The following is a 15,749-nucleotide window of genomic DNA, read 5'->3' as shown; positions in this document are numbered from 1 at the left end:
CAGGAGGAGGACAAAAAGAGGGACAGGAGACGCAGATTAGGACGCCAATCAGCACAGGAGGAGGACAAAAGGAGGGACAGGAGGCGCAGATTAGGATGCCAATCAGCACAGGAGGAGGACAAAAGGAGGGACAAGAGGCGCAGATTAGGACGCCAATCAGCACAGGAGGAGGACAAAAAGAGGGACAGGAGGCGCAGATTAGGATGCCAATCAGCACAGGAGGAGGACAAAAGGAGGGACAGGAGGAGCAGATTAGGACACCAATCAGCACAGGAGGAGGACAAAAGGAGGGACAGGAGGCGCAGATTAGGACGTTTATCAGCACAGGAGGAGGACAAAAGTAGGGACAGGAGGCACAGATTAGAACGCCAATCAGCACAGGAGGAGGACAAAAGGAGGGACAGGAGGTGCAGATTAGGACGCCAATCAGCACAGGAAGTGGACAAAAGGAGGGACAGGAGGCGCAGATTAGGACGCCAATCAGCACAGGAGGAGGACAAAAGGAGGGACAGGAGGCGCAGATTAGGACGCCAATCAGCACAGGAAGAGGACAAAAGGAGGGACAGGAGGCGCAGATTAAGACGCCAATCAGCACAGGATGAGGACAAAAGGAGGGACAGGAGGCGCAGATTAGGACGCCAATCAGCACAGGAAGAGGACAAAAGGAGGGACAGGAGGCGCAGATTAGGATGCCAATCAGCACAGGAGGCCAAAAGGAGGGACAGGAGGCGCAGATTAGGACGCCAAGCAGCACAGGAGGAGGACAAAAGGGGGGACAGGAGACGCAGATTAGGATGCCAATCAGCACAGGAGGAGGACAAAAGGAGGGACAGGAGGCGCAGATTAGGACGTCCATCAGCACAGGAGGAGGACAAAAGGAGGGACAGGAGGGGCAGATTAGGACGCCCACCCAACCGAACTGGACAATTTACATACAGGGTCTGGGATTTTAAAAAAGTATTTGTGGGGTCTACAGGGAGAGTCAGGGGGTAACGTGCACTTTATAGAACAGCACAGGCGCTTCCTAAGGTGCTAGTTTTGGTTTAGAAGACCAAAATCTGGTGACAGGTTCCCTTTAAAGCCTGGAAAGAAGGAGATAGAGTAACGCCGTGCGGCTGCCGTCCCGGGGCATTTTCCCATTCTCTGAGAAAGACCCAAGCTCCAGGCACGGGCAGATTAAATGATTCACTAAAGGTCAGATGGAGCTTGTTCTCATCCCGTCTTCCAATGTCACCACCACAAGTCGTCTTTTCCCTGTGTAATGTCATTAGGAATCTGACATCCGGGGCTGCAGGTCACTGTAGGACATGGCTGGGGATGGACCGCGCTGGTGCCCGTCACCGCTGACACCGGGGATGGATAATCCGGCTCATCCAGCACATTATCTGCCTAATTAGGACATCGAAGGTTTAAATACAGAAGAAAAATATCAAAATAAGTAAAAGAAGGAGAAATCTGATGAGGGCAGGGATTGTATGAAGAGGGGCCAGAGAGATGAGCTCCTGATTCCAGTCACCTGCCCATCAGTACTGTATGTATAATGATTGTGTATATGTCGCGGGCGGAGGAGGGGACACCGCGCTCTCCCACTGCTCGGGTCCGGCTGCCGCTGCGGCTGCTGCGGCCTTCTGCTGCTGCTCGGTGGCTCGAGCGATGGGCCAGATCCCGGGGACTCGAGCGGCGCTCCTCGCCCGTGAGTGAAAGGGGATTGGTTTTTGGGATAGTTTATTGTCCGTGACACCACTCACGGTTGTGGTGATTTGTTGACACCACCGCTGCTCTGTATGGGGATCCCGGGGACCGATGACAGGGAGCAGCAAAGTTGTTGGTTCTCCCCTCCGTGGGTAGGGGTTGTTGTCCCGGGGCCCAGTGATGAGGTAGGTAATGCAGGGCTTGGTGGGCGCAGGGACGCGGGGGCAGCGCTGTGCCTTGCGGCACTGTGGTACTCACTCAGCCTGAGACGATGACACAGTTCTCGGTAAAACACACGGCTGGAAAGACGGTTCCCACGGACGGCTGCACTTGCTTTTCCCCAGTAGTTGACGGTGACGGTCCCTCTTCCTGCACCTAAGATGATGATGGTTTCGATGGGTTCCCACCGGTAACCCGCTCCCCGGCTTGGATATGGGCCGGAGGAGCCCTACTTTGCCCGCAGGCGCTGTCCCTGAGAAACTGGTGCCCTGGCGGTGGCGGTGTCTCTCTGTAACGGTCGGACTGTTGCCTTCAATCGGGACTTGCTTGTTGGGAGACCCAGAGGTCCCCTTCACTGACGGATTTGGCAAATTCACGGCGACTCCTAGCCTTGCCGGGATCCGAAAGGCCCCTGCCACTGGTGCTGACTGCTCTTCGTATACCGCTCCGGTACCGCCGGGCCACCACCCGTCCGCGGTCCTTCCAGCAACCTCCGAGCAGTCACCCCTGCGGACTATCACCGCCGTCTGCTGACCTTGCTGTCACTGTCCGGGCACACACCCGGACCAACTTCATGTTTTACAAACTGTCACCTCAGCTTTTCTCTTTAGCTGTACTACTGCTTCCTTAACTCGACTCCTTGTTTACTCCTCTCACTTCCTCCTCCTAGACTCATCTGCTTGTTTACTCCTTCTTCACTCTAGCTCTTCCCTGAGCTGACTGCCTGGTTCTTCCCGCCTCCAGAGCTGTGAACTCCTCGGTGGGCGGAGCCAACCGCCTGGCCCACCCCCTGGTGTGGACATCAGCCCCTGGAGGAAGGCAACAAGGATTTTAGGTTAGCCTTGATGTTCCTATCTGGGGTGTAGGGTGTGGTGGTGTTATGACCTGTGACCCCTGGCTTGCCCAGGGTGTCACATATACACCGAAACAGAGTTCTTATTTTAAATAGAAATTGTATGTTCTCTTATAATATACAAAGAAAAAGATACAGCCGCACTGAGAGGGTTAATGTGCGGCAAACAGAGGATAGATGAGGAATTAAATTGCTGCTATAGATTATACTTGTATATTACAGATTCCCGTGATGACATTTTGATCAAATTGTGTTTTGTATTTACAAAAGCGAAATCAGTGACATAATAATAGTAATAATAATTTATTCATTTATATAGCGCTATTAATTCCGCAGTGCTTTACATACATCTGTGTGTGTCTGCAATCCAGCACCAGCCGCACCTCAACAGCAGATACAATGTGATAGGGAATGCTTCAATTCTGTTTATTGCATGTTCTCCTGTAAACACAATGTATCATTCCACATATTAGTCTAAACAATAAGTTACATCAGTCTGCAAATAAGCTACATTATTTATCCTCTTTTGATCTGTAGTTACCTCCTGTATTATACTCCAGAGCTGCACTCACTATTCTGCTGGTGCAGGCACAGTGTACATACATTACTGATCCTGAGTTACCTCCTATATTATACTCCAGAGCTGCACTCACTATTCTGCTGGTGCAGTCACTGTGTACATACATTACATTACTGATCCTGAGTTACCTCCTATATTATACTCCAGAGCTGCACTCACTATTCTGCTGGTGAAGTCACTGTGTACATACATTACATTACTGATCCTGAGTTACCTCCTGTATTATACTCCAGAGCTGCACTCACTATTCTGCTGGTGCAGTCACTGTGTACATACATTACATTACTGATCCTGAGTTACCTCCTGTATTATAGTCCAGAGCTGCACTCACTATTCTGCTGGTGCAGTCACTGTGTACATACTATACTGATCCTGAGTTACTTCCTGTATTATACTCCAGAGCTGCACTCACTATTTTGCTGGTGCAGTCACTGTGTACATACATTACATTACTGATCCTGAGTTACCCCCTGTATTATACTCCAGAGCTGCACTCACTATTCTGCTGGTGCAGTCACTGTGTACATACATTACATTACTGATCCTGAGTTACCTCCTATATTATACTCCAGAGCTGCACTCACTATTCTGCTGGTGAAGTCACTGTGTACATACATTACATTACTGATCCTGAGTTACCTCCTGTATTATTCTCCAGAGCTGCACTCACTATTCTGTAATGACATCAGCAGGATAATTATTATCTATTAAATGAGATTTGGAGTTAGAAATAAAAATAACCTAATTCTTAGCTGTAATGAATTGTATCTTCACCTGTTTTCTTCTTACACTTGCCCTTAGTACAATAATATTGGTGCAATTTCAAAAGAAGGAGAGACTTGAGTTCAGCTCCGGAGCACACTATGTGATGAAGCTGGAGATCAGTAAAACAAATGACTGCTTGAATCCTAATATATGTAATTGTTATTATTTGTATATTTTTTTTTTATTTTTCTCCTTTTCTAAATTTTTTGTTTTGTTTGTATTTGCAGGTGATCATCTCAGCCGGGAGACGACGTGATCTCTTCGGGCGCAGACCATGATCTCTGAAGTTCTGCAGCGCACGCCTCATTAAAGCAAGGGTGAGTAATAATCAGACCTGTGCGCACTGTAAATAATAAAAGACTTCATGCGAAACCTCGTAAACGTCTAATAAATGGAAACTGATTCTCTGCTGGTTTAAGTAATGTTCACGTCGTAATCTATAACCTCGCGGAACGCAGCCATTAATCTCCGAATATAATGTATCAGATTGAACGAATCTGCGCGGTAATTTATAAGAAATATCTTCAGAATATTCACAAAATGCCGGATACAAATGACTTGGAATCTGAACCGCGCCGTATATTAATAAAGCGCTTTCCGCGCTCCACCCTGACATTGAGAATTGATACATCCACATGGGGATTTTTCTTGCTTATTGCAATAAATGAGCCGATTGTATCATTTTTCCTTATGATCATGACGTATGTTTCCACCGACCTAATTATTAAACAAAGAAAACTTTTGAGAAACGGTAGAATAATCCTAACCCATTTACGAATTGAGGGAGATTTTGAGTTGTCTTTTAATATATTTTTGCATTTTATATTTTTTTAAATTATTATGTTTTTTTATTTTTAATTCTACTATTTATTATTATTATTAATTATTATTATTATTATTATTAATAATAATCATTATTATTATTATTATCAGAGGTCATGTCAGATTTCATGCTATTATTATTATTATTATTATTATTATTAATAATAATAATAATAATAATTATTATTATTATTATTATTTATTATCAGAGGTCATGTCAGATTTCATGCTATTATTATTATTAATAATAATAATAATAATAATTATTATTATTATTTATTATTATCAGAGGTCATGTCAGATTTCATGCTATTATTATTATTATCATTATTATTAATAATAATAATAATAATAATAATAATTATTATTATTATTTATTATCAGAGGTCATGTCAGATTTCATGCTATTATTATTGTTATTAATAATAATAATAATAATTATTATTATTATTTATTATTATCAGAGGTCATGTCAGATTTCATGCTATTATTATTATTATTATTAATAATAATAGTTAATTATTATTATTTATTATCAGAGGTCATGTCAGATTTCATGCTATTATTATTATTAATAATAATTATTATTTATTATTATCAGAGGTCATGTCAGATTTCATGCTATTATTATTAATAATAATTATTATTTATTATTATCAGATGTCATGTCAGATTTCATGCTATTGTTATTAATAATAGCATGAATGAAAGTATTATTATTATTAATAATAATAATAATTATTATTATTATTTATTATTATCAGAGGTCATGTCAGATTTCATTATTATTATTATTATTAATAATAATAATAATTATTATTATTTATTATTATCAGAGGTCATGTCAGATTTCATGCTATTAATACTAATAATTATTATTATTATTATTATTATTATTATTATTATTATTTATTATTATCAGAGGTCATGTCAGATTTCATGCTATAATTGCATCCAACCACATCCAGTGTTGGATTTTTCAATTTCAGTTTCTTTATAGAGTTAAAGGTTTTGTCTATATGTAAAAAATTGGTCCATAATGTTCTGAAAATAGACACAAAAGAAAAAAGGATTCTGTCTAGCAGTATTTAGCGTTTCACTCGATGGGTGTCATGGCGGCGTCGGACTTCTGTCATGGGTGTCATCTGTTTCTGGCTTCACTGCTCTCCAGTACAGCAGGAGTTAATTCCTGCTGGCTTGTGATCACCTGCTGGGCGCTCAGGCTGCTGATCACCTGCTGCCTTCATCCTTTATAAGGTCCTGGATTCTGGAGCTCAGTGCCAGATATAGCTTCTGCTTCCTTGGTTCCTGTAGTTTCCCTGTCCTATGGTGATATTCCAGTTGCGGTTTTGTGTGGTGTGTGAGTTCTCCACTTGTGAATTCATTTCCTATCCCTTTTACGTTACTCCCCTGTTCCCATACTGTCCCCCCTTCCTGTTTATATGCAGTGTGTGAGAGTTTTAATTTACCTTTGTTTGTGCCTATTTGTGGGGTTTTGGTTACTGGGTTTCCAGCCCGCTCCCAGGGTGGGGTAAAGTAGTACAAGAACTCGAACAGGAGACAGGGTCACACTGGGAGTTCGAACCTGGCTACCATCAAGATTAGGGACAGCGCAGGGACCCCAGATTTAGGGTCAACCTAGGAGCCCCTGTTCCATCTGTACATCCCTGTGACAGATTCTCACTAGAACTGATTTAAGGCTAATCGTACTTTATTCAAATTTTACATAAAATTATGAAGTCTCCAGAATCCACCTTTTTTCAATTTGCTTCTGGCGGATCCTGCAAAATGGCGTCCACAGTCCTGTTCCTGTTCTTCCATCACCGATCCTCTGATCGTTTCTTTTGCCTTCCTTCTTCAGTCCTCTCTTGTTTTATCTCCTCTTCTGGATGAGCCTTCCATTCATGTGATGTGATACATTTCGATGACGTGCCGTGTCCCCCATATGATGACATGGGGCCTGGTGAACACAAGATGCCGACCAGAAGGAAGATAGATTAAAGACACTGAATAGAAAGCTTCTAGGCGCTGAAGCTGAGAGGATAACCGGTGTTGCAGAAGAGCGTTAAGCTCACTACTGATAGTTGCCATTGTTTTTATTATGCATAAAACCACAAAATGGTAAAAACACAACGCGTTTCGAAGCGAACACCTGAGGAAGAAGATGAAGGCTTTGAAATGCCTTGTATTTTTACCATTTTGTTCCATACTTAATAAAATTATCTGCAACCATCAATAGTGAGTATAATCCCTTACTGTAACTTTGGCTTCCACAGCCCTGTCCTGTGAGACGCTGATCATTTTCTTTTGCCTTCCTTCTTCAGTCCTCCATTGTTCTATCTCCTCTCTTCTTTCTTCAGTCCTCCATTGTTCTATCACCTCTACTCTTTCTTCAGTCCTCCATTGTTCTATCTTCTCTCTTCCTTATTCAGTCCTCCATTGTTCTATCTCCTCTCTTCCTTCTTCAGTCCTCCATTGTTCTATCTTCTCTCTTCCTTATTCAGTCCTCCATTGTTCTATCTCCTCTCTTCCTTCTTCAGTCCTCCATTGTTCTATCTCCTCTTTTCTTTCTTCAGTCCTCCATTGTTCTATCTCCTCTCTTCCTTCTTCAGTCCTCCATTGTTCTATCTCCTCTTTTCTTTCTTCAGTCCTCCATTCTTCTATCTCCCCTCTTCCTTCTTCAGTCCTCCATTGTTCTATCTCCTCTTTTCTTTCTTCAGTCCTCCATTGTTCTATTTCCTCTCTTCCTTCTTCAGTCCCCATTGTTCTATCTCCTTTCTTCCTTCTTCAGTCCTCCATTGTTCTATCACCTCTCTTCCTTCTTCAGTCCTCCATTGTTCTAACTCCTCTCTTCCTTCTTCAGTCCTCCATTGTTCTATCACCTCTCTTCCTTCTTCAGTCCTCCATTGTTCTATCTCCTCTCTTCCTTCTTCAGTCCTCCATTGTTCTATCTCCTCTTTTCTTTCTTCAGTCCTCCATTGTTCTATCTCCTCTCTTCCTTCTTCAGTCCCCATTGTTCTATCTCCTCTCTTCCTTCTTCAGTCCTCCATTGTTCTATCACCTCTCTTCCTTCTTCAGTCCTCCATTGTTCTATCTCCTCTCTTTCTTCTTCAGTCCTCCATTGTTCTATCACCTCTCTTCCTTCTTCAGTCCTCCATTGTTCTATCTCCTCTTGTCCTTCTTTAGTCCTCCATTGTTCTATCTCCTCTCTTCCTTCTTCAGTCCTCCATTGTTCTATCTCCTCTCGTCCTTCTTCAGTCCTCCATTGTTCTATCTCCTCTCGTCCTTCTTTAGTCCTCCATTGTTCTATCTCCTCTCTTCCTTCTTCAGTCCTCCATTGTCCTATCTCCTCTCTTCCTTCTTCAGTCCTCCATTGTTCTATCTCCTCTCGTCCTTCTTCAGTCCTCCATTGTTCTATCTCCTCTCGTCCTTCTTTAGTCCTCCATTGTTCTAGCTCCTCTCTTCCTTCTTCAGTCCTCCATTGTCCTATCTCCTCTCGTCCTTCTTCAGTTCTCCATTGTTCTATCTCCTCTCTTCCTTCTTCAGTCCTCCATTGTTCTATCTCCTCTCTTCCTTCTGGATGGGTCTCAATTTCATGTGATGTGACACTGACTATAAAGCTGGTAGGCGCTGAAGTTAAGAGGATAGCCGGTGTTGCAGTAGAGCATTAAGCTTACTACCGATAGTTGTGGATATTTTTATTACGCATAAAACCAAATGGTAAAAACACAACGCGTTTCGAAGTGAACACCTGAGGAAGAAGCTAAAGGCTTCGAAACGCCTTGTATTTTTACCATTCGGTTTTATATTTAATAAAAATATCTGCAACAATTGATTAGTGAGTTTAACCCCTTACTGTAACTCCGTTGCGTCACCACAACACCAGCTTTCATCCCAGCTACAGTGCCTACCTGCAGATCCTTTGTGTTTTGATGTCTTCTGCTTTCTTCCTTGGATCAGAGTCTTCACCTTTGTAGATCTTCCGGCCGCAGGTTACTCCGAACAAGCACCTCAGGTAATTCCACTCTCAGTGCAACACTCAGATGAGTCATCCCCTTACTCCGCTCCGTTACTCCCGGTGATGTCTCATGTACGCGGGCGATTCTTTTCCCTTTTGTTTTGCTCAAAAGATGAAAAATAACAGATCAAAGAGTCGATCAGCGGATTGTCAGTCTCAAGACAAGTGCCGAGACTCCAAAGGAGAACCAAATATAAGATTTTTTTAACCCCTTTCCAGCCAATTCAATTAAAATTAGATTTATCTGATAAAAATAGAATTTCTCAGCTAAATCAAACTCCGAGAGATTTGCTGAACTCCAGTTCTCACCTACAGCACCACTCCTGATTCTTACTACTTTTGACTTGGTGGTTTCCACTTTTCCTCTTTTGGCGGGGGGGACATCACATGACCACTGCAGCCAATCATGTGCCATCTGAGCTGTAAAAGACAGTCTCCTCCTGTTTTTTGACTCAGAAGGCAGGCGACTACCACAAGCATTCTTGTGGCCACTGGCCATCTGCAGTGGACATTTGATGTTCCCAGCTGTAAGAGGAGACTGAAAACGGACATGGGGGGATCAAGTAGGTGAGTGTATGGTTTTTACGGTTTTTTTTTACCATCATGGTCCCATTTGAAAAAAAAAAGGGGTGGAAACCCCCTTTACGTCTGCAAGATCTTAACTATTTCTCTGTCATGCGATGTTCGGCTCTGCACACCCCTGCTGGCACAGTGGCGTCAGACTCTGTTCACACTAGAGAGTCTGACAAGCAACCTGAGGCTTCTGGATTGTTCATCCAGAGCCGGGCGTCGGCTGATTCAAGTTCACTGGTCTTCAGCTCTGCAGGAGTTAATTCCTGCAGACTGGTGAACAGGACCTAAGAGCTCACGTTGCTGATTGCCATGTGCAGCTGTGTCCTCCCTATTTCATGCATGGCTTCCTTTCTGTATGTGCTGATGATAGTTTCAGTTTTACTCCAGTGATCCAGGTCGTGGGGTTTCTCCTGTTTATGGTGATCCGTGCTGCGCTTCTGAGTGGTATGAGCCCTCCCCTGTTGTATGTTACTTCCTCCCCTTTTCCGTTGCTCCCCGATACACATATTGTCTCTCCTGTCTGTTGAGTGTTGTGTATAAAAATTTCCATTTTCCTCTGTCCCTGTCATCTTGTGGGGCTTTATCTTTGTGTTTCCCGACCCTCCCTGAGGGTGTGGAAGAGGGCGAGTAAGATCAGAGTCAAGACAGGAGTTAGGGTCACGCTGGGGGCTCGGACCTGGTTACCATCAAGCCTACCTCCGAGTTAAGGGACAGCACAGGGTCACACGTCTTAGGGCCAGTTTAGGGGCCCCTGTCTTTTCTCCATATATTCCATGAGATTCGCCTCTCTGCTCGTTTCGTGTCACTAACCTTTCCTACCTTGGCGAGTAATAACATAAAACAAATTAATATAAAATAAGATGTGTTACATGGCACTTATGTTATTATTACCCATCAGTGGAGCAGTTTTGACCCCAGTGCCCACTTTCCGCATTATTCATTACCGCCCCCACCTGGGAAGTCACGTGCTAATGCATGCCAATGTGAAATCCTCATATCTTTGCCCCACGATGACCCTCAGATGTTCCCATATCCAGAATGTGCTTCCTGCAAGACGGCTTCTATTTTGCGGCTTGTTCTATCGGCCACCCGCATACATTAATTCCGAATGCATCGGTAACTTTTGAGGAATCGTGATGATTTCTTCTTACCTTAATCCCACAGGCCTATGCATATTACACAGCTCCTGCTCCGAAATAGTATTAAATTGTATTTCCTATTGCTTCACCAGCACAACACGGCTCATGACTAAAATAATATTCTGCGGGTTTAGGCAATAAGCAGCGGAGATGGTAAATCCTGGGATTATTTTCTGAAATTACGTTGGTATCCTGGAATAGTGCACACGCCGCTGATGGGGAAAATAGATGGAAAAATAAACAGACCGCGTGTATTATAGAGATGCGGGGGAAGGGCTCGGAACCTTTCATGAGACACATTGTTGCTATTTTTCTTAAAGGGGCCTTGCCTGCAAATATTTGTTTTTGGATATTTTTGCATTCTTAGGATAATATAATATATTTTTTCCCTTTTTATTTACATTTTGATTCTTACAAAGTTTATTGAATTTTTCAATAAAGACGCTGCTCATTATTATTCATTGGGGCTTGGAACATGTAATGTGATTGATCAATATGTAACTGAGAAAGTCCACAAAGGAGGCCGTCCTCTACTGAAGGCCTCATTTATGTGACCGTATTATGGATCTGAAAATTTGTTCCCAGGTACATGGAGTCTTAAAGGCAATGACTAGGGATCTATTATTAACACTAAACTACACATGTGGAAAATAAAGTAAACTAAGGTCTAACTAAAAACTATTATACCTAATGCACCCGGTTCCTGTACAGACTAGAAGTCCCAGCTCTGCACACCCAAAAGACCCCTGCGCAGACAGAAACAACCCTAACTGGATTAGTCAGATGACTATTCGGGCCTTTGCTTCCTAAGTGGCCATTGAGGGTATCATGTGCCTCCTTAACAATCTGGGGATAGAGTAAAAAATAATGTAAACCAAAAGTCTTCTAGGAAAATCCCTTGGCAGACAGGCTGTAATTCCAAGCAGGGTCTCCTTCAGAAATATTACCAGTTGGAAATAGAAGCCTCAAGAGGCTTTAAATAGTTATAGCCACCGGGTGATAGGGAGGACAAAATTACAGCATTGGTAACACCTGTTGGCAGCAAGGCAATGAACACACAAACAAAGTGTTCAGAACCAGGAAAGCAACTGAATCTGAGTATGGCTCAGTGGAGAGGAAAATAGACTACTGCACAGGAAGCTGCTGGATCGAATCCGAGGCATGACGGGATCATAGTCAGGACAAGGACATCTATCTATAAAAGGGTGATTTTATGAGTCTTTGATATTTGTAAATTTTCATTTTCAATGTGGAGAGCTATTGTAACTAGTGAAAGGGGTCAATGCTTCAAAGGGAAAGGTATACAAATGATCTCTTATCCAGAAGAAAGAAACGGTCTCACTAATGTGAGGCTTAAAGAGAACCTGCCAGCAGGATTTAGCACTATACAGTAAATACTTGGCTATATTGGTGCTGAGAATCTGTTTAAATTGATACCTGCAGTGAAGGAATCCGATCTTTGGTTGCTGAATAATCTCCTTCTAAAGTTTTCATGATGACATCATCCATGTATCAAGGCGGTCCTTAAGGGATAGAGTCTTCTTTTTTTTCTCCGCCTCTCTACCTGCCGCCTCTGTTTCTTCTACAGATTCACTGGTTATTCAATGACCTGCCTTCCTTTTTCAAATTCTGCGCTGCCGCCATGACTGAGGTGAGCAGCGCCTGCGCAGTGTGATTCTGCAGACAGTCTGCAGCTCTTCATTAAAATCGCGCTGGATGCAGCATATGCACAGACCGATATTTCAGGTCAATTACCTCTTCATTAAGCTGAAATCTCGATCTGTGCATGCGCGGTCACCAGAAACATTTTATTGATGACTGTGCGCAGTGGGATTCTACAGACTGTCTTCATTAAAATGGTGCCAGAAGCAGCGCATGCGCAGATCGAGGTTTCGGCATAATGATGAGGTCATTGAGCTGAAATCTTGGTCTGCTCATGATCTGCCTCCTGCGCCACTTTATTGAAGACCTATTGTAACAAACCATAACATGAAAGAGAAGCTCATGGAGAAACTTTAAAAAGTCACACAATAATCAGTTAATATATGAGCAATAACAGCATTCTGTGAAAAAGCACATGCTGTCATCCTCAAATATTCATGAATGAACATTTGTTCCTTGCATATTGATTTTATATATATATACTAGAAGGTGGCCTGATTCTACGCATCGGGTATTCTAGAATTTACGTATTGTGTAGTTAATGTATGATTTTTGTTTTATATATATATAGATGTTGTTGTGTGTAGTTACCAAGTGTTTGTGTAGGCGCTGTAAATGTTCTGAGTGTGGGTGTGGCGGGGGGGTGAGAGCGGTGTTGTTTGTGTGTTGCGTTGTGTGTGTTGCGTTGTTTGTGGAGCACTGTGTGTCTGTAGCGTTGTGTGTGTGTGGTGCTGTGTGTGTTGCGCGGTTTGTGTAAGTGTGCGGTGTGTGTGTGTGTTTTGGGGGAGGTATGTTTTGTGCAATGTGTGTGTTGTGCGGCATGTGCGTATATTTGTGTGTGCCGCAGTGTTTGTGTGTTGGGTGTTGTGTGTGTGCGGCGTTGTCTGTGTGTGTGGGTGTCTGTGTAGGGCGGTGTTTGTGGTTCCCAGTGTGTGTGTGGTGTGTTGTGCAGTGCGTGTGTGGCGGTTTGTGTGTGTGTATTTTGGGGGGAGGTGTGCACCCCCCATCGTGCTCCATCCCCCATGCTGCGCACCCCCCATCGTGCTCCATCCCCCATGCTGCGCACTCCCTATCGTGCTCCATCCCCCATGCTGCGCACCCCCCATCGTGCTCCATCCCCCATGCTGCGCACCCCCCATCGTGCTCCATCCGCCATGCTGCGCACTCCCCATTGTGCTCCATCCCCCATGCTGCACACTCCCCATTGTACTCCATCCTCCATGCTGCGCACTCCCCATCGTGCTCCATCCCTCATGCTGCGCATTCCCCATCGTGCTCCATCCCTCATGCTGCGCATTCCCCATCGTGCTCCATCCCTCATGCTGCGCACTCCCCATTGTGCTCCATCCCCCATGCTGCGCACTCCCCATCGTGCTCCATCCCCCATGCTGCGCATTCCCCATCGTGCTCCATCCCCCATGCTGCGCACTCCCAAACATGCTCCATCCCCCATGCTGCGCATTCCCCATCATGCTCCATCCCCCATACTGCGCACTCCCAAACGTGCTCCATCCCCCATGCTGCGCACCCCCCATCGTGCTCCATCCCCCATGCTGTGCATTCCCCATCGTGCTCCATCCCCCATGCTGCGCACTCCCAAACGTGCTCCATCCCCCATGCTGCGCATTCCCCATCGTGCTCCATCCCCCATGCTGCGCACTCCCAAACGTGCTCCATCCCCCATGCTGCACACCCCCCATCGTGCTTCATTCCCCCATGCTGCGCACTCCCCATTGTGCTCCATCCCCCATGCTGCGCACTCCCCATCGTGCTCCATCCCCCATGCTGCGCAATCTCGATCGTGCTCCATCCCCCATGCTGCGCACTCCCCATCGTGCTCTATCCCCCATGCTGCACACTCCCCATCGTGCTCTATCCCCCATGCTGCGCACTCCCCATCGTGCTCCATCCCCCATGCTGTGCGCTCCCGATAGTGCTCTATCCCCCATGCTGCGCACTCCACATCGTGCTCTATCCCCCATGCTGCGCACTCCCCATCGTGCTCCATCCCCCATGCTGCGCATTCCCCATCGTGCTCCATCCCCCATGCTGCGCACTCCCAAACATGCTCCATCCCCCATGCTGCGCATTCCCCATCATGCTCCATCCCCCATACTGCGCACTCCCAAACGTGCTCCATCCCCCATGCTGCGCACCCCCCATCGTGCTCCATCCCCCATGCTGTGCATTCCCCATCGTGCTCCATCCCCCATGCTGCGCACTCCCAAACGTGCTCCATCCCCCATGCTGCGCATTCCCCATCGTGCTCCATCCCCCATGCTGCGCACTCCCAAACGTGCTCCATCCCCCATGCTGCACACCCCCCATCGTGCTTCATTCCCCCATGCTGCGCACTCCCCATTGTGCTCCATCCCCCATGCTGCGCACTCCCCATCGTGCTCCATCCCCCATGCTGCGCAATCTCGATCGTGCTCCATCCCCCATGCTGCGCACTCCCCATCGTGCTCTATCCCCCATGCTGCACACTCCCCATCGTGCTCTATCCCCCATGCTGCGCACTCCCCATCGTGCTCCATCCCCCATGCTGTGCACTCCCGATAGTGCTCTATCCCCCATGCTGCGCACTCCACATCGTGCTCTATCCCCCATGCTGCGCACTCCCCATCGTGCTCCATCCCCCATGCTGTGCACTCCCGATAGTGCTCTATCCCCCATGCTGCGCACTCCACATCGTGCTCTATCCCCCATGCTGCGCACTCCCCATCGTGCTCCATCCCCCATGCTGCGCACTCCCCATCGTGCTCCATCCCCCATGCTGCGCACCCCACATCGTGCTCCATCCCCCATGCTGCGCACTCCCCATCGTGCTCCATCCCCCATGCTGCGCACTCCCCATCGTGCTCCATCCCCCATGCTGCGCACTCCTCATTGTGCTCCATCCCCCATGCTGTGCACCCCCCATCGTGCTCCACAGTCACACATCAGACAGTATACATGCACACATCTGATCGCATACACTCACACACACACCCCACTTCTCCCTGTGCCCACCGGTGGGCGGTCCCAGCAGCTGTGCTGCACGCCGTGCTCCTCTGCCGACACTCACAGATCCGATCGCATACACTCACACATCAGAACACACTCACACACATCCTATCGCATACACACTGACGATATCGCACATACGCGCTCACACAACATCCGGAGATACCACATGCTTCCGGACATGTGATCCTCCGGCAGGTCTTGGAAGGTCACTGCACAGTATCGCCGCCGAGAAGCAAGAGATATCACGGGATGTTGTGAGTGTGTGGATGCGATCTGATGTGTGTGTGAGGTGTGTGTGAGAGTGAGTGTGATCTGATGTGTGTGTGTGTGTGTGTCTGTTCTTATGTGTGTGCGTGTGTGTGTGTTCCGCCGCTGCAGGACCTTGATGCGCTCACCTGGGAGCCGGTGTACGCTGGT

General features: G+C 46.0%; 1 protein-coding gene across 1 annotated transcript in view; it reads left to right on the top strand.

The window, feature by feature from the left end:
• LRFN2 (leucine rich repeat and fibronectin type III domain containing 2) overlaps positions 1-15,749 on the top strand; it is a 710,723-nt gene that overhangs the window by 317,633 nt on the left and 377,341 nt on the right. The window contains 1 exon segment of the mRNA XM_075339004.1: positions 4,337-4,426. The gene's annotated coding sequence lies outside the window, so the exon portion shown is untranslated.

Source organism: Anomaloglossus baeobatrachus, chromosome 3 (assembly GCF_048569485.1).
Source record: "Anomaloglossus baeobatrachus isolate aAnoBae1 chromosome 3, aAnoBae1.hap1, whole genome shotgun sequence".
NCBI lineage: Eukaryota > Metazoa > Chordata > Amphibia > Anura > Aromobatidae > Anomaloglossus > Anomaloglossus baeobatrachus.
This window is presented reverse-complemented; position numbering and strand designations above follow the sequence as displayed.